The sequence below is a fragment of the Hippichthys cyanospilos genome, chromosome 4 (genome assembly GCF_059441005.1).
Source record: "Hippichthys cyanospilos isolate Australia breed blue-spotted pipefish chromosome 4, RoL_Hcya_1.0, whole genome shotgun sequence".
NCBI classification, from domain to species: Eukaryota; Metazoa; Chordata; class Actinopteri; order Syngnathiformes; family Syngnathidae; genus Hippichthys; species Hippichthys cyanospilos.
Window position 1 is genome coordinate 1,983,120 of NC_142372.1, and position 19,662 is coordinate 2,002,781.

A 19,662-nucleotide genomic window follows, 5' to 3' on the forward strand; every position below is an offset into this window, starting at 1 on the left:
ATATGGGTGAAGGTAAGGTTATATGACAGCAAATAAACGAGTGATTTGCAAAGGTGATTGCTTGCTTCGTAAACACTTTTGTTGGCCTAAGCATAGCAGAGACCGCTTCTCTGATTGCTTATTGATCATGAATGAGTATCTTAGTGAGCAGAGATCAGATCAAGGTTACAAAAGGTCATTTAAACAGCCTACCGTGATATGTTCGGTAACGGGTGCCGTATCGATTGAGGGAATAGTAAACGCTTGCTTTAATGCAACTCTTAAGGCTTTCCAAACCACAGTAGTGGAGCACGGCAATATATACTGTAACAGTGAGGGGTTTCGGTTATAATATTTTTCAGTGTTTCAGGGATTGGTTCCATAGTCCAAAGTAACGACAGAGAGCAGGTAAAAAAAAAGGGTTAGGCGCAGAACACAAAAATCCAAAGTAACACCTGAGAGCAGGACTGGGCACATTACTAAAAACGCAATGTAACAATAGAAAGCAGCATTGGAGAAGAACAAAAAAGTAACGTCTGAGTAGTGCTCGATGTCGAACACACAATTGACAAAAATCCAAAGTTACAACAGAGAGAAGGGCTGTTTGTAACGACTGAGAGCCGGACCGGATGCAGAACACTAAAGTAACAATGTAGCGCAGCCTGGTTGCAGAACACAGAAAATCCAAAGTAACAACAGAGAGCAGGCCTTGATGCGGAACATCCAAAGTAACAACGGAGTGCAGAATTGCATGCAGAACACAAAAATCCAAAGTAGTACGGCATACACAAAAGTAACAACAAGTAGCAGGGCCGTATGTAGGGTTAGGATTAAGGATGCTTAACCCTAACCCATAAAATCCAAAGTAACAACCGCGAGCAGGGCCGGGTGCGGAAGTGAACGGGGCGCTGCGGAATCCGGCCTTTAAAGGTAATGTAAATTGAAAATGAGCATTTACAGGCAACATGAACACTAGCTGTCAAGATTGCATGCATACAAATAAATTTTGCAGCGTTGTACGGCACACTCGAATAGCATGTTGTCTTTCAGGAGAATTATAGAGACTCTTGACAGTCCGCTGTTCTAATCTATCGGTTCTGAGAGGAAAACGGGATGAGCGGAGGATTGTAAACCATATTTCAAAGGAGCGGGCCAAGATAAAAACTCTTTAGCATTCCTTTGCCGGCTTCCATTCCCCAGCTGTGTGTATCAATCATTCTCTAATATTCCCAGCATGTCTTCAGGGTCTCTCCGTTAAGGCCCGAGAGCCCGGCTTATGGCATCCCTCAGATCTTCCTCGCTTTCATGTGAATGCGCGCTCCGATTCAACATTTCGGAACAGCGCGGAGATTTAAGGTTGTCTTTCGGTATAATGTTTGACTTTCTTTTGTGGGGGGTGAAAGTACCCCGCTGATTTGAGAAGCCGCAAATGAGCTACTTTGAGTGGAGTTTCAAAAGATGTGTTCATCTAGACTTTATCGAGACGTTTGATCGACTGATGGACGGGCGGACTCGGATCAAACCGGAAAAAAAACACGAACGGAAGAAGTTTCTCTTTGCGGAGCTTTTCTCGTATGTTTTTGTTTTTTTTCTCCGTGTTTATTTATTTTTTTTTTTTACCCCTGTGTATTTCTTTTATTTTTAAAACATGGACATGTTTGTGTTGGCCTCGAGATTTGACTCCCGTGTTTGCAGTTGGGATCAGTTGTTGGTTCTTCATGCTAGCAAATACAGCAGCTCCCGGAGCGACATCACGCCGTTAACGGCGCATCAAACAAGGAGACGGAGACGTCTGTCTGTCCTTCTCTCTGTTGTCGCGGAAGCGATAGAATAAAATAAATATGAATAAAGCAGCTAAACTAGCATCGTTAACTTTGCTACTGAGAAAGCCAAGCTTTCCGTATTTTATGAAGTCACGGCTAACAGCAGATTGATCCATCATTTTCTTATAAGGTAGCAGGCTCGAGTCATGTGACTTGGCCTCGAGTCAAGTTGAAGTGCTGGTTTTAGGACTCGCTTGCGTAAAGACTCGACTTTCGACATTTACGAGTCGACTTTGGTTTGAGCTCACGAAACTTGACAATTCATTCTGATGTTTGTTGTATTTTTCTTATAAAACTAGCATAAAGCAGAGGTGTCCAAACTACGGCCCGCGAGCCATTTGCAGCCCATCATCTACATTTTTGCGGCCCATGGTATGTATTAAAAATACATTTTTACACGGCCAGCATAAAACGGTGGTCGATTGGTATAATATTAAGGGGAGCGCTGGCCACGAGTGTCATCCATTCATTCAGTAAAAAAACAAAACATAAGTGATAAGAATTCTTGTCATTACACACAACACAAGTATTTTACGAAAATTCTTGTCCATAGCGCTGAAAGAGTGAAACAATGTAAAAATATGTATTAGTTAACAAGTTAAAAAAAAAAAAACAATTAACATGGCCCTTTCTTCTTTGTAATTTTAGTACGCGGCCCTCAAAGGAGAAAGTGTGGCCACCTCGGGCATAACGTATTCATGGAAGTATTACGGCGTGGCCACCAGAGGAGGTGCAAGTTGACAAATGAAGAGGAAAAACACCGCATGGGGTCATGGCGAGGTAGCAATCCACCTCTCGCCGGGTAAATAAATAAGCCATGATTCTATCTACACTGGCGATTATTCATCACAATAATAGTCACCTTGGGGTTAGCTAAATGTTCCAAGGAAAAATCAAGGTCAATCTGCCCTAATAACACAACACACTTTTGAAAAGCTCTGATTTGGCAGTCACTGGAAAAGGCAGCGTTTTGGAGAAATGACACCCATCATTTTCATAATTGTTACCTTTTAGCGGCCGCGTTGCCTTCCGCCGGCGCTTTGCTGCTCGGGTTTTTAATCGTTTGACGGTTAACTGAAATAGTGGCCCTTCGAATTATTGATCTTATCCATATGTCTTTGACGGTATTGCGCCCTCCTCGGCGACGACGGCGCACCCTCAAGAGGATCTGCAGTAATATCTCTCAGCACATCTTTATATTGCTTTTGTCGCAGTCCCTGCTATCACTTAAAGCTGGAAAGCATGTTTTTTTTTTCTATGTCGTGTTTCCTGCGCCCTTGCATGCCCCTGTGATAAAAGTCGACAAAAGACAGCAGCGTACGCGGTACTTAATCCCATTCAATCCCAAAGACGTATTTTTATGTTTTTTAAGACTCTAAATATTCAATCCCAGGTACTCTTAGGCTTTCAAGTGAAAGAACAACAAAACCGTATCATCGGTGCTGCCATGATTAAGATCGTTTACTCACGATTGGTTACGTTTATGAAAACATTTGCGGGTAGTCGTAGACTACTAAACACTATCCTGGTCCTTCTAAGTGCAAAAATTATTTTGAGAGAAAAATTTTGAAAAAGGGGCTGTTATATCTTTAATTTCATTTTAAAGGGCGACTCGGTGAGGTTGGGGTATAATTTAAAGGGCGACTCGGTGAGGTTGGGGTATAATTTAAAACGGACAGGCGCTTTAGAACTTAGGTGGTAAGAACCAGGATAAATTTCTCCCAACACCGGAAAATGGAGACTTTCGGCGCGAGACTAACGGGAAGTCTTAACCCTTTTAAACGGAGAACCGGTCAGGCCTGAAAATTGTCTTTTAGGTCATTAACAGATCTGGGGTAAGTTATTTACCTTTTTTTTGTAAAAACGTACCTTCAGGGTTTTTAGAGAGACGTTAATGAGCTTTATATAAAAGAAAAATTGAAAAAGAAAAAAAAAAAGATTGAAAATGGTTTTCTGTCCATCAGATACATGAGCACCTTTCTGGGATCTGAAGACTAACTAACACTTTCATATGGAGAAATGTTCCGCCGCATTATAATGAGAAGAGTGAGAATGCCCCCAATGGTGTAGGTCAGAAAGGTGCCTTATCAGTTATCGTGCAAGGATTGAATCTCATTCAAGGGTGCAGGTCAGAAAAATATGCTCAGCTACTTTATACTGTGTATGTTCATTCCATGGAAATAAGACAGTTTTCATAATAAATGAATCATTGTATTTATATCACCCTAGTGCGCACACTTTACAAATTATACATATTTCGTTTTCTTTTCTAATTTTGTAAATCCTTTATGAGGTGTAATAATTAAAGTTATTTATGAATATTTTTTCCTTCAAGCACTCAAATTGTTCAGTGGCATCAGTTCTATCCATACATATGTAGGTTCAATTTATTAACCCCCAAAAATGTGAAAAACAGAACAGTCTGTCTTTGAAGTCTGTGACGTGATGATGACACTTAAACACATAGCCATCAACTGGTCTCTAGCGCCACCTACTGTCTTGAAACACAAATCAAAAAAAGGATTTTCTGTTTGCTGACATAGTTTGACCGCCGCTCAACAGAGTGTTGCAAAAATCGCATGAAAATCAATGTCATAAATTCTGTTAAATTGAAAAATTGAAGGCTTTGCTTGGCCATAAACCTCATCGCACTACCGATTACATATCTACCGTAAATTTCGGACTATAAGCCGCATTGGTATATAAGAAGCGGTTTGTAGCAAAAGATATTTACTTTGGACTTTGTTTATATTTATAAAGTGTGTTTATTTTAAACTTTCATTCCCCAACTTTTTTAACTACTGAAGAGTAATGTAGCAAATCGATACTTCAATTGCATCTTCTGTCTCACTTTGTTTAATTGATTGTATATGTATGCGTTCTATAAAATAATCATATATAAATATACTTATCAAATTTACACATGACAAACTTTTATACAAGCTCTTGTTTTATTATATATAATTTTATCCTTTTTCATACAATATAATTAACGCTACATCTTTTTGAGCACACACTGCACTGGATAATAAGGCGCAGGGCTCAAACCACGAGAAAAAAAAATTACGGCGAGTAATTAGCGCGCCTCTGTTGCGTTCCACACAAAAGTAATTGCGTCGGACCTTCCCCTGCCCCGTCTCCCGCTACATTTCATAGAAATGGAAATTCCATCCTGACCCCCTCACCTTGTGCATTATTCAGGTGAGCAGTATACGCACCTCCTATTTCTCCGGCATGGTAGCCTTGGGCCCGGGTTTTTAGCATGTGTTGAAACCTCTGCGAGGCTCCTGAGAGTCGAGCCGGGGATTTATTACCCTTCGCACACCCTTTTGGCTTCCTGAAAAAGAACTCCCCGCGGATTAAATGTTAAAGACGAAGGCACTCCCATTTGGTAAGGAAAGGAAATTAACCTCCGCACTCCCAAGCGCTCATTTTCTACCTCGCATGCAAATCTTCCGACGCGAATAAAGAGTCATGTTGATTCAAGCGACAGCTGGAGAAGCGCCCACACGGACCGGCGAGCCGCTTTTGAACACAAACACATGACATCTAACTAGGCTCCAAATGATCAAGCATGGAAATGAGGCTGATCTTGACATTATTATTATTATTTTTGGTGCCGTGTCGCATTTAGATCCAGCGGAGGGGCGCGGGCGACATCAAGGCAGCGAATTTGATGCAATTAACAGCTAAAAGATTTCATGAATGTCACGCGGTCGGGGAAGTGACACGCCGCTCCTCCTGCATGGGTAATGAATGCTTTATTAGTTCTTGAACGCGAAGGCAAAGGGCTCCTGTTCATTGCCGTTGTTATAGTATACCTTCCACGCTCGGTTAAAGAGGACGGTTGTTAGCTTTGATGTATGGCCTCCTGTCACCTAAAAGGAAAGTGAATCAAGCGCGGATGCTAACCAGACGGCAGAAAACGGGATCGGGGTTTTGGATTAGGATTATTAGCGTCATTTGTTGTTACGTCGGGGGTGTCCGACGTACGGTCCGCGGGCCGGAGCCGCACCAGGCTTTAATACCTGTTGTAATATAAATGATCGGTTTTATTTCTTTCCTTTTAAATTGGCGTCATTTACAGCTCAGAATTTAGCGCATAACGCTTCCGTACCGGATGTGACGTCAGGACTTTTTCTTCACGAGTTTTCAACTTCTGTCAACTGTCATCATTACGTGGATGTTATTCAGTGTCAAAAAATGAGACACAGCACCATTTGATGCTGTTTCATATTCTTTGCACTTCGCTATACTCCTTGAAAAGAAGTTGCGCAACCACAACCGCATCCCGATTGGAGCGTTTTGCTTTCACTCGATGTTTCTGGTTAATTTGATTTATTTATGGTTCATCTTGTTCCGTGCATCTTTTATGAACAGATTAAAATTTTCATTCATTTGGTGCAATTTAAGGAAACATAATTTTTTTTCCAGCCAAACTGAGAATAGATTTTCCTCCATGTGGCCCCTGAGCTAAAATGAGTCTGACGCCCCTGGATAACAATGTTGACATATTTGATTTGTTTGCGGATTTACTTGACTAAACTGATTAGGCCTCTTCAGAAATTGTTGCCATGTTAAATGCGGAACTGGCAGAATAGCGGACAAAACAAAACTCAAATAAATTATGCAGTCCACTTAAGATTGTAAGGGATGACAAGATTTGAAATGAAAAAGGGAGAAAAAAAAATACGTTAATTGCAGAAGCGGTAGTGACTTCTCGGTCCAAGCGAGACAGCGCCGACTGCCTCGCTCCCTCTTTGCTGTAATTGCTTCGTATTTTCTTCCCCGTACTACACGGTCGTGACAGCGGCTAAGTCTACATGTTCAAGGGTGCAAATATTAGACTTTCCCTCGGCACTGGCAACACATGCTTGGAATTAGGAAGTAACTTGCATTGTAACATTTTAACAATAGCTACCTGATACAAACTACACTATGCTATATTGCTACTGTATGTAAATAAAGAAGGAAGAAATGATAGAAATAGGAAGTAATTTAACTCCTTGGTGAATGTATTTACTTCCAATCATTTCTAATCATTGGCCATCAAAAAAATGCATTCAAGTAGATGCTAAATTAAGTTGTGATTTATGGATGACGTGAAAAAATTACATCGAATAAAGAGGTATTCATATTCAGTCTTGTAGTCTTGTATTCATTGCGAGATTCGCGGTCGGCGGGCATTGAACGACGTCATGAAGGGGGCGAGGCAGCCACACGGTGAGCGCTGCAGCTTCAGTAAACGAGACCTTTCACTTCCTGGTTAGCAATATCTGTTCCATAAAACTCATATTGACCGCATTTCTCAGAGTACAAGTCGAGCTTTATTTTCGACCCCCTTATAACCGCAATTCGTCATTTTAATCAACGCACACCGTGTGTTTTGATTGGACAAACATTATCTTTATAAGCGCCAAAGTCAGTAAGTCTAATAGACATATTAACTAAACCTCAACCGTATAGTTCAATATGTACTTGTTATTTTCTCAAGAAATGGATATAATTTGTCATATTTGCATTAGATGTTATTCATGAATATGAATTCATTTCTTTTTAGTGCTCAAAAGGCAGAATTCATTTCTTTTTAGTGCTCAAAAGGCTGGCCAGTTGATGGGGCAATTTCCCTCCATCCTCCATCATACCGAGCACATGTTTTCAAAGGTAGCGGTAAACAAGCTTTGGGACAGCAGTAACGCAACCTCATTTTTCATCGCGACATGAACACCTCCCTTGTTCTTTGTACAGGATTTATGGAACTCCTTTAGTGCGCAATTGCATTGGGGTTGCTTTTACCTGTGATAACAATCTGGACAAGAGTTGCTTGCTTTTTTAATGACATCTAAAGATAACCAAAAAAAAATTCAAATTCAAGACTGAAAATTGCAAACCTTTTCACCCTTTACATAAATATGAGGGAGTTTTTAGGGGTGAAAATAAGATGATTCCAAGACCCGAAAAAGAGGAGAATGTGTATGTGAAGCACTTTGGGATTTTTTTTTTTTTTTTTTCCACAGGACTCCCGATTCCCCGCAGCCTTCTTGACAAGTTCGACTCAAGCATGTGTTGCTCCCCGTATGTTCATCACTTGTCTCAAAGTAACAGCTTGGGCATTTCTACATTCAAAAGGTGATCAAACCGCTAACATGGCATCAAAAAGTTGTTGTGGGAAATCAGATTAAATGAAGACCTATTCATCAACATTCACCTTTTCACTAAATCCAGTAAATCTGTGAAATGTCAGAAGACGGAGGGAAAAGCATTGGCTCCGCTGCTTATTAATATTCTGTGATGCTTTAATCATGCATAACAGTAGCACCATCGCTCAATGGATTTTGTCTGCTGCACTCCATCAAAATACAAAAAGTGTGTCACATTCCGGATAGGTCAGCTTTTTATACATATATACATATATTAGTGCATATGGATGAATGGATGGATGGATGGATGGATGGATAGATAGATAGATAGATAGATAGATAGATAGATAGATAGATAGATAGATAGATAGATAGATAGATAGATAGATAGATAGATAGATAGATAGATAGATAGATAGATAGATAGATAGATAGATAGATAGATAGATAGATAGATAGATAGATAGATAGATAGATGGATAGATAGACAGCTAGCTACCAAGCTAGCTAGCTAGCAAGCTATCTATGATAGATAGATAGATAGATAGATAGATAGATAGATAGATAGATAGATAGATAGATAGATAGATAGATAGATAGATAGATAGATAGATAGATAGATAGATAGATAGATAGATAGATAGATAGATAGATATTACAGCATGGCCAAATAATTAGAGAGCAGAATGTCAATAAAACATTGTTTACTCTCATCATTGCAGACTTCCTGAAACGTAGGGTGTGCTTGAGTGTGGTTTGGCAAGGAGCTTTGCCTCTTTGTTGCTAGCGTTTGCTGTTACTGCAGTCCTGGCTGGGTGCTTTGCATTGATGCGGTAAGCTAAACTTGAGCTGCTTTTGTGCGAAGCAAGCTCTTTCTTTCAAATGCATATCACTTTGCCTTGATCAAAGGAGCCGCAGAACGTTTTTTTAATGTTAAAAATTACAATATGTCGTACTGACAACTCACACATGCTCTTCCATTTTCATGTCTTCCTGAACGTACCCCCCTTATGACAAGCACAATAACAGCAAATCGATGTCCGCTTCAGGGTGTAATCGTCCTTTGTTTTCCTACGTGAAAGGCCTGATGCATAAAAATAAATATAATCATCTTAAAGAATGCATAAAATTAGAGATTAAAAATTGGATTAGCCAAATTAAAAAAGGAGATGTGTATAAATTGTATTTAGTCACACTCCCTATAATATATTTGCATCAAACATGGGGATAGCTCTAATATAGTTTGATTCATTAACTAGATGGAGGCCATCAATTCATTTTTTGATCTTGTATTTCAGGTCTGCAGCTCCCATTTCTGCAGGAATGGCAATATACGGCATATGAATGGGGCCATTACTTTGCATGGGATGGCGATTCATCAATAATTTGAAGATAATGGTCTTCTCTCCTCACTGAAGCATGATCATTCACCTTTAATAAAAGACGGAGCGGTTGAAGTTGTTATTTTCCTTAATACGCCTTTTCCCAAATAACAATGAAGAAAAACTAAATTGGGCCCGTTATAAATGCTGTTAACGACCATGATGAAGTGCAAAATGCGAGGTCCCCAAAAGAAAATCTATCCAGTAATTTTTGCTGTGGTTTATAGGTCTAGGCTTGCACATTTACCGAAGGGCTCAAACTATAAAACAATAACTAGCTTTTGCTTGTTTCCTATTGTAAAAAGACAATCTGTTTAGAGCTAAAATTGCGATACTGGAGAGCTCATTGAAAAAAAGAGGAAGAAAATGTAAACAATAAAACAAATCTTTTCCTGCCCCCTCTTCGAAAGATTGTTTATTATTCTTGGTAACCTAGGTAATCAATTACTAATATATATATATATATATATATATATATATATATATATATATATATATATATATATATATATATATATATATATATACACACATATCCACTGTATATTGCATTGCATTTGTTGCAGCTCTACAATACGCACATTACATTCATTTACCAATATGCAGCTATTCTACGAAATCTAGAGATCTTTTTTTTCACCCACGCAAACTCATTAATGTCTCACCTTGCCTTCATTATATCCATTGCAAACAACAACATGACAACGAAACACCGAGTCGCTAATTTTCCTTGACGAGAATGCGACATCCATCCTGTCAAGACAGGGGCAAGCCCCCGTGGCTAGCAAGTGACGTCTGAAAGTAAACTATCAAAGCAGTGGCAGTCTAATTATGCATTATCTTATTTTGTCCTTCAATTCCATCTTGCATCTGCGCTGATTGAATTTGTGCATGTGCGCTCCGTTAAAGGCTTCTCGGCATGGGGCTGGAATAATATGCAGATAATATATTGGCCAGACACTTTGAAAGCCCGGTTTGAAGGTTAAGATTTGAATCTGAGGTTGGACAAAGGAAGGGTTAAAGTTCACGTGAGGTATATAGTTACTTCACTGCATATTTATATTTGAAATAGGAATGTCCTGTCATGTCATGTCTTATAGTCTTATGAATTTTGACGTCTTTAACATTATGAGAGTCCAGGCTAAGCCAATCAGCAAAGTCAATAAAGGCTTAAAAATGGCATAAATTGGCCGCTAGCACCACCCGGTGGTTTTGGGGCGTCATTTGTTTTTTCTATAAATGTGTACTTTTTTTTTTTTTAACCTTCCATGTTTTGAAATTTGAGAGTGCATTTAAATGAGAGAAATTTAAGAAAATGTCTCATAAAATGAAAAAGTGAGATACTGTTGTGTACCTTACACTGAAAAGATGTCTCTGTGCGACTTCTTTTTTCGAAAGAGGTCTCTTTTCATCTGTGAAGCCTTTTAAGACTTCGGTGATTTAGGGCTAAGTAATGAAATCTATATTTATAATATATGAAACTATCTAACTATAAATATGTATTTTGTTTTCAAGTGATATAGTTATTTGTATAATTGTATACCCACTCTGTACATACTACTTAAAAATGATACATAATTAGTGTATACACCAGTATAATTGTACCTATTCTTATTATTTTTACTATCACTATAGTTAATGTTTTATAGTTCAGTAGTTCAGTACTGTATTGATCATTATAAAACAAATCTATATCCACAGTATAAAGGTACATGGAAAAACGAATTAAAAACGACTAAAATACTAAGTAAACTAATAATACCGAATAGCTCTGTTCATTTTACTGTATCTTTGATTTGTTTTGTCAATCGCCCATGATAAAGAATTCCGTCATTGAAGTATGCGACAAACGAGTGAGCGGCTCTCAGGTCGAATGTCCAATTAAGCAGCAATAAGATCTTGATTTGTTTCCTGAAGAGAGGCGCTAAGTGTGCGCAGGTTGCCTTCAACAGCTGCAATCAGCCAGTCATACCAGGCTCGCTAGCCCACACAAAAGTGGACCGCGCTAATTGCAGAGCAGAGTGCAGAAGAAACAATTAGCTTTTCATTTTCTCTGAGTGACTGTGAAAGACAAATTCCGAACACGGAATCGGTTGGCTCAAATTGGATTAAACAGATGAGGGATCACATTCCGGAATATTACTTAAATTAAATACTAGTGGTGTAACGAAAACCTATTTGAATTGCAAAATTGGTTTTGATTAAGAAGATGTGAGGGCATCCGATTGAACCGTATCAAATTTTTCCACTTGAATTGTCAATGTAAAATGTATTCTTCTTCAATCCTATTGCACCCAGATACATACTGGATTTGGATCATCTCATATATATATATATGTATATAAGTGATGTTTTGGTTATATTTTTAATCTAAGTAATTGTGAAATTTTCCATCGTATAATAATATTTCATAAAAAAGCAAATTATCACAAAAACAATCAAATTTTGCTGATCGCCTATGATATATATATATATATATATATATATATATATATATATATATATATATATATATATATATATATATATATATATATATATATCTTAGAGCTCTCATTTTGGTGACATTTTTAAACGAATTAGTTGTGAAATTTTGTATATTTCCTAACATAAAATGTATAAGACTTTTGTTTATGGCCCGTGATTGAAGAAGTTCAATATCTAAATGGACTCGACCTCGTTTTGTGCGGTCATACTCTTTGAGAAGCGTAAGAGTTTATGCATGAGGCCTATACCGAAAGACGCCAATCAGATCTTTTTTCGGCTTCAAAGAGATCAATCCAAAACGCAAGGCGTTTGAAAAGTTAGCACGCCACCCCGGCGTGGCGCGAGCCCCCCCGGGGAGGTCGGGCGGGGACGGGGAGGGAATCGTTCGGCCCACTCGAGTTGATTCATTTTCCAAAGATGACTCCGGGCCCCGGAGAGGAATGCAGCCGGGGTGTATAAGTGATATCTGCTCCATGCTTAATTCAGTGTGATTTTCCAAGCACAAGGTCACTCTTTGTCAGTATCTGACAGAAGCCCATTCACAAGAATGAGACGAGCTCTGAGAGCGTTCTCATTCTGAGGCCGTAGCTCTCCACTCATAATTATCTGGATGGCGCAGGCCTGCGTGACATTGTCGAGGAATACAAAGCAGTCATCTCTGCCTGGTTAGTCTGAAATGAATTAACGCCAGTGGCGGTGAAACAGTAATGCATGGCGGGCACAGACAGATTGCGTTTTAGACAGTTATCAGCGCCGCTATCGTGGGAGTGACCGCGCCAATGTTGACCGCTTCAAGAGAAGAGACCTTTTTGTCGCTAAGGTCTATGACTCTGCCAGCTAGTCAATTTCTGCATCGCGCGCACCTGTAAGACACGAACACGCGACTTGACGTTTACAAATTCTGGACAAATTGCGTGGGAAGGCTGAAATGCTGGACGCGGAAATTTTCAACAATATGGAATCGGCGTAACATTTTACCTTGATATGGGGATTACGCCACTTTGTTTTGGTGAACGTGTCATTTAAAATAAGTAGCGAATCTTTTTTGTCTTTGTTGTAACAGTGAAAATTTGGGCAAATTGAAAATGATGCATAAACAACTTTTGAAAAAACTCACTCAATGGGAATTAATGAGAAATTTTAAGTAGGAAAATAGGGACTTTTTTTCGGAAAACGGAAGAATCAGAATGAGAAAATTATTAGCTCTCATGTCATGAACTTTTGAAATATGTTTTAAATGGAGTGATGCGAATCGGATTAATTTGTGGTAGGAGAAGCATAAAAAAACCTTTTGGGAAAATTCAGCCTCATTGGTTATGAATAGGAAAATTTACGTTGGATAATACGTTTTTAGGAAAACTGAATACTCTGAGTGAAAAAATGACCACCTCTTATGTTGTGAATTGTTGAATGAGATGTAAATAGGATGAAATATTTGGAAGAAGTATAAACAACAGTTTCGAGACAACAAGAAATGAATAGAAAATGTTCATTTAGAAAATATGGAAAGAGAAAATCTCTAGACTCAAGTGAGTCAAGAATTTTTGGAGTAAAACTGGAATAATGCGAAACAAATGAATTATTTGGAAGGAGAACATTAAAGACCATTTTGGGAAAACTCATTAGGAATGAATAGGAAATTTTACACAGGAAATTTCAGGAAAAAAGATTTGTCGAAACGAGAAAATTACTAGCTTTCATGTTGTGAATTTTTGAAACATGTCGGAATTGGAAGATGCTACTCGGATGAATTATTTAGAAGGAGAAGCATTTTAAAAAGTTAAGTTAAAGAGAATAGGAAACACGGTTATTTTACTTTTTCTTTAAGCACAATCTAACTGTGTTTACTCTGTATCTACTCAAATCAAAGATGCGGAGAATAGTCCTACTGTGCTTTGTAATCTTCAGTAATTAAAAGAAAACTGGTGAAGTGGATCTAATTTGTGGTTTTACTCTCAAAGGATAACACAAAAAGAGAAGTACTACTTTTGACAGCGGAGTCTACCACCACCATCATCAAAAGGCCAGATGAACTTTTGAAAAGTAATATTTTTCATTCCGGCGGTGTTCCGAAGACTCGCGCGATCAAAGGCAGATAAATGCTCACTGAAGCTCTGTTTGCGGTCTTATGAAATGATCTAATGTTTTACCCGTATGAAATAAATCTGGCCATACTACGGAACTGATGCAAAAAGAGATGCAAAAAAATTTTCAGCTATTTCAAGCCCACTCCACACGTCCTCAATACGCAAAACATGTTCCTCAGAAGTGATTGAAATTCACGCTAGTTGCAGATACTGCGATGTGTGCATGCATGTGCGTTTGTGTGAAGGATTGAGTGAAACATGAAGGATGACAGAGGGCTTGCGGAAGCATATTAGCAGCCCCGGTGGTTACTGAATAAAACACAAAAGCTTTTAATTCTTTCCAGGGATTACTGTTTAGTCATGGCTCCCTCATTAATTTCAACCATTAAATCAGGACATTTCATTATTCAAAGCCAGAGATGAGACCTCGGGATTAAGGCTGTGACAGCACTTGTGCAAATCAAATGTGTTGCACTCTGTGATCAACTCATAGAAACGTGACTGGATTTACAATGTGGAAAGTGGGCAGACGAACCGTCTGGACGCGTCTAGCTGTCCGAACGCTTTTTACTGTGGTCTTGCACGCGCCGTCCACACTTCCCACCCAACAGTTCGCGACATAGAACTAACAGAACTTAAAATAAAACATTAACATGAGTCGTTTAAAGGGGTTAGGAGCGTTTTTGTTGTTTTTTTTTTCTTTACAAAATGTATTTTGAATTCCATTATTACTATGGAGTAATGTAATTCTTGTATGTATTTGTTACAATTTATAATGCATTTTTAGAATTTATTCATATTATTTAAAGAGTTTAGGAGGATTTTTGGGGGGCTTGGAACGGATTAGGCTACTTACATGTAAAAAGCGGCTCTACTTTAAAAAAAAAAAATCTACGAAATGACTTCCGGAGCAAATTAGTTCTGAAGTAGGGGTATCATTGTATGACTTTGTGAAAAAAAAGTAGAAAACGCAGAAGGCCAAACAACCCTTTATAGGTTATATGACTGAAGAAAAGGAAAGAAAGGAAAAAAAGAAAAGATCTCGTTGCGGTGCAGGGACAGGAAACGTTTCAATCTCATCCAGTCCCTATTATTTACCTTGTAAACAAACTAAAAACATAAAAGGGTGCCCCTACTGAGCCCTGAATGACCTATCACGATGTATAATTCATCTGGAAAGATGTTCAGAGGACACAAGTCCTCTAATGAAGTTGTGTAAATGACAAGGTCATTAACAGTGTTCTTATGGTAATGCTGCGGCCCAAAAGGGGACGGGCTGCAGGATCTGCTGACCTCAGCGGGCTGCCCGGCGGGGGCTAACGAGATTCCTACTGTGTGCGCATTAGTAAGGGAAATGTTAAACAGCACAAGATTGCAGCCAACCGGTTTTTACAATCTTGAGGATGTCGTGTAAAGCAAGCTTTTTCACGTTGATACACTGTTTGTTTTCCTCTATAATTTAAATATAAGTCATATTTTAAAGGGCCTATATCATGATATCTTAAACTCACCACAGTGAAATATAAACATGAAATTTACGTCTGGGCGGTTTCCTTTGACTTTCATGAAACCGATATTTCTAACCAGGAAGTAAAATGTCTTATTATTTTCGCCACTGTGTCATTTCTACAGTATAATGTTGTGGCCGATAAATGAAACCCTGCTGTTTACTTGGCCGACTCGGTGCAAGATCTCTCCGCCTCAACTCAAACTTAAAGACGTGGATAAGGTTGGTGTGTATTTACTCTTGCATGGGCGGTACAGGGGAGGTGTATGGGAGGTACAGATTGCTTCTGTCGTAAATTTTTTTTCTCAATGTTCATGTTCATCTGCTCTGGCGGTGCCAGTGTGAGAGCGCAATGCATCACTGTCGGAAAATATTACTTTGGAGGTCATTCGGGTTAGAAATCAACATCACACGGTTAAAAGCTCCAAAGCGTTGGCTTTACATAATAAGGCCCCTTCAAAGATGTCGCGATGGAAAACAAATGCCACACAGGAAGAACGAGGACAGAATCAAACCCTCGACCTCAGAACTATGAGGTGAGTGCTAACCACTCGATATTGTACATTGTACAAAAGACGAAAAAAAAAGCAAGTACATTTCCAGAGTAGGTGAGTGACCCTGTTCAATGTTTGTTCTTCAAAATTGATTTCCATCTTGAATGGATGGTTAACTCTGCATACGCTTGCAGCTGTTCAGTATGTATAACTACCGCATTAGCTAGTAAAACAAGCCGACGTGGCTGGCTTTCATGAGCCTGGGGCACTGGACTAACTGCAGTGCGTTTGTCCACATTGTCCATTTATCTTTATATTCCTGACAGTTGTTGGAATAATGTTTGTTTGCTTGTGTATCGGAAATAAACAAAACGATGCAAAATCACCACCAACGTCTAGGCTTGATTATATGAGAGCCAATAAGTCGCCGTATGGCTTGTTGGTGTTGACGGGTTGGATCAATGCTTCTCAAATATATACAAATATTTTGTGCACCCCACACTCGCCACTGGGACTATAAATAATTCAATCTATAATATATTTACTTGAAATTGTAGACTTTTAAATCTAGTGCAGTATTTTGGCCAGTAATTTGATCTTTACATCAAAAGCATTTTTACATAATTGCGAAAAGACACTCGGGAGCTGAAATTTCACCAAGATTGTGACGTTATGTCAACGTTTAAAATGACCATCTCCGTTATGAACTTCCAGGAACATGTCATTGCTTGGCTAAAAAAATGCAAATAGAACGTGGAAGAATGTGTCCAATAAAATAGAGACAGTATGGCATAAGCTTTGATCTTTACATCAAAGGTATTCAACATTCAAAGAAGACACTAGGGTGCTGAAATTTCACCCAGATGGTGACAATATGTCAGAGTTTGAAATGGCGTGACCAGCTCAGTTATACACTTCCATGAAGTAGTTTAGCCTACTTGGCTAAAATACTTTGAATAGAATATGGAAGAATTTGTCCAAAAAATAGACGCGTTACTGCATAAGCTTTGATCTTTTCTTCAAAGGTATTTTACATCAAGGGTAAAGCATTGAAAGAAGATACTAAGGAGCTGAAATTTCACCCGGGTGAGAGCAGAGCCCGGGATCACCCGGGAAGACCTTGATGCTCTCGCCTTCTTTTGCAAAAGATGGTTTTTCCTTTTCTCTGGTCTCGTTGTTATTGATAACTGACATAAAAAATTCCTTGAATTGCTACCCCAATGATGTAAAAGATAACCGTTGATAAAAGTATACGCCAAACAACCACTTGCTATGCTTCACATTCCGTAGCTCTCAAATGTCACAAGGCTTGATGTGCACATGATCCAGATTCCTACTACAAAAAATTCCCCATCTGCGGCACTGATCGCCCGGCTTTGAAAAATCTAAAGCAACGGGGGCGACAGAAGAGCAGACACCCAAGTTAAGTGGATGTAAGTCAACCTGCCAATGAAGGCGTCCCGTAATTGCGGTACTCGTGCAACAAATCAAGGTGAATTGCCCTGGAAGGGTGGTCTGGAAAATCAAAGGAGCATCGTTGAGTCACGTTTCTAAACACAAGGATTAACAAATGAGAGCTGTAATTTATCTACTCGTGCCTGACAAACACTTCACATCCTAGTTGAAGCAAAAAAAAAGAAAAGAAATCTCTCACATTCTTTCAACATATTTTTCACCATGGTAATAAGCTCTTTTCAGACCTTTTTTGTGCATGACTGAGAATTACAAAGAAAGCTCACTTTTGTTCTCTGCGTTTATCCCCTAGATACGTCAATATATTTCCAATGCTGGATACAAATTGAGGAATGATGCAAATGAGTGACAACAGGCAACATTGCTAAGAATTGGTTTGAAACGCATCTGTTCCTGTCTTGGGTATGATTTTTTTTTTTTTTTTTTTTTTGATGCAAGACCCAACATATATTTTAGAGCAGGGGTGTCAAACTCGTTCAAGCTTGGAGGAAAATCTGTTCCCAGGTTGTTCAGCCCAATAAAATCATGGTATACATTTATATAACTTTAAAACGACGACTTCAAATTATTTTTGTAAGACTACAACACCACTATTAATCATAAAATATTAACATTACTGCATAAAAAATGCCAAGCTTTTAAATTATTACAAAAATCAGCACAATTTTATACTTCACAAATCATCTCGTCATATGACGGGCAATCCAAACCTATGTTAAATAGCTAAAGCATTTAGAACCCCAAGTAAAAACATCAAAATTGTACATACATATGAAAAATTGGTACCAAAATAGTATAGTAAGTGCTACATATATATAATATACATGTATACAATCAGAAAATATCATAAATAAAATATATAGAAAGGATTTATTTACCTTGGAGTGGCGCTTGTTAGCCCATATTCCCTAGTAAGGGTAGCCTAGGCTAGGCTAGCTTTGGAATTCTTGATTATCTCCAGCTTCCTTTCCGTATAAATCATCTTCTTACTTCTCTAACATCACTAGAAATCTTGGGATCCACGGCTAGCCCATTCAAGTTTGAATTAAGCAGTAAAATGCCTTATAAATACGGTTTTGTAACCACTCGCGACAAAACAAAGCTTTACCGTTCCGCCATTTTGAAACGAGTGAGGCCGACCAATAAAAGACCAGCATTGTAGTCACGCGTTGCATGGATGCATTGTCAGCAACAGAAAAGAAATGCAACTACCTAAAAATGCCTGCAGATGGAGACAAAACAACACAAAAACAGCCAAGCCCCTCGGGTCATGACAGTTGTTTTTGTCGCAAACTCATGAAAATACCATAAAGCGGACGAAAAACTCAGTCTTCCACATCTCAACATGAAAAAAAACATAAGCCAGGGACGCTGTAACACGGGGTCCACTGCATTTGGAGAGTTACGGTAATTGTTATGTTTGTACATGAGAGAGAGAAGGAAGTAAGAGTGACTGGAAGGGGAGTACAAAAGAATCTAAGTTTACCAATAAAATGAACTATCGGAAAACTGCACTTGTTTGTTTACCTTCGAGCGTCAGCTGTCACAGCCAACCAATGGCACGTAATCTAGAAAGTACACTGCAGATTTTCTCCTTCAAAGTCTGTTTTCATCCGGACATTATTCATTTTTAGGATCACCTTCACGTCGGGGTGCGACATCATATTTCAAATTTTGTGTCACATCTGAAGTACCATTGTCAGCGGCTGGCAGCGCAGTACTTTATCACTTTCCTCATCAGTGGCGTGCTAAGTCAACACGAGCGCTATCAGAGGAGAGACAAAGGTGTTGTGTTATTGTCCATCAAGCTTTGGTGCGCCACCTAACAGCACACGTGGGCGTCTGCCTTTATATAACGGCTTTTATAAGTCAAGAAGAAACTCCGTAAACCGTCGCACGGTGCCCTTCAAATAAATGTTTAACTGAACTTTTGTGTAATTTGTTCTTTTTAAACATTGATGCGCATTTACTTTGGCCCGTTTCCTCTTTTCACCACGTTTTGCTGAGCGCCGTTCGTGGCTAATAAACAGGAAAGGAAACAAGCTGCTCATTTGTTTCACGGGTCAAATAAAATACAAGAATATGCTCTTCGGACACTACTTTAGGTTCACTTGCACAACCGGGTATAAGAAACAATGACAAGAGGTGCCTTGAAATTCTAATAACACTTGATTATAAACCGCATCAACAAAAATTTAACAGTAAACGGTAATTCAGGGCTATACAAATAACATTTGATTGATTGATTGACTGAACATGGCTGCACGTTTGGAAATAATAGCAGCACCAA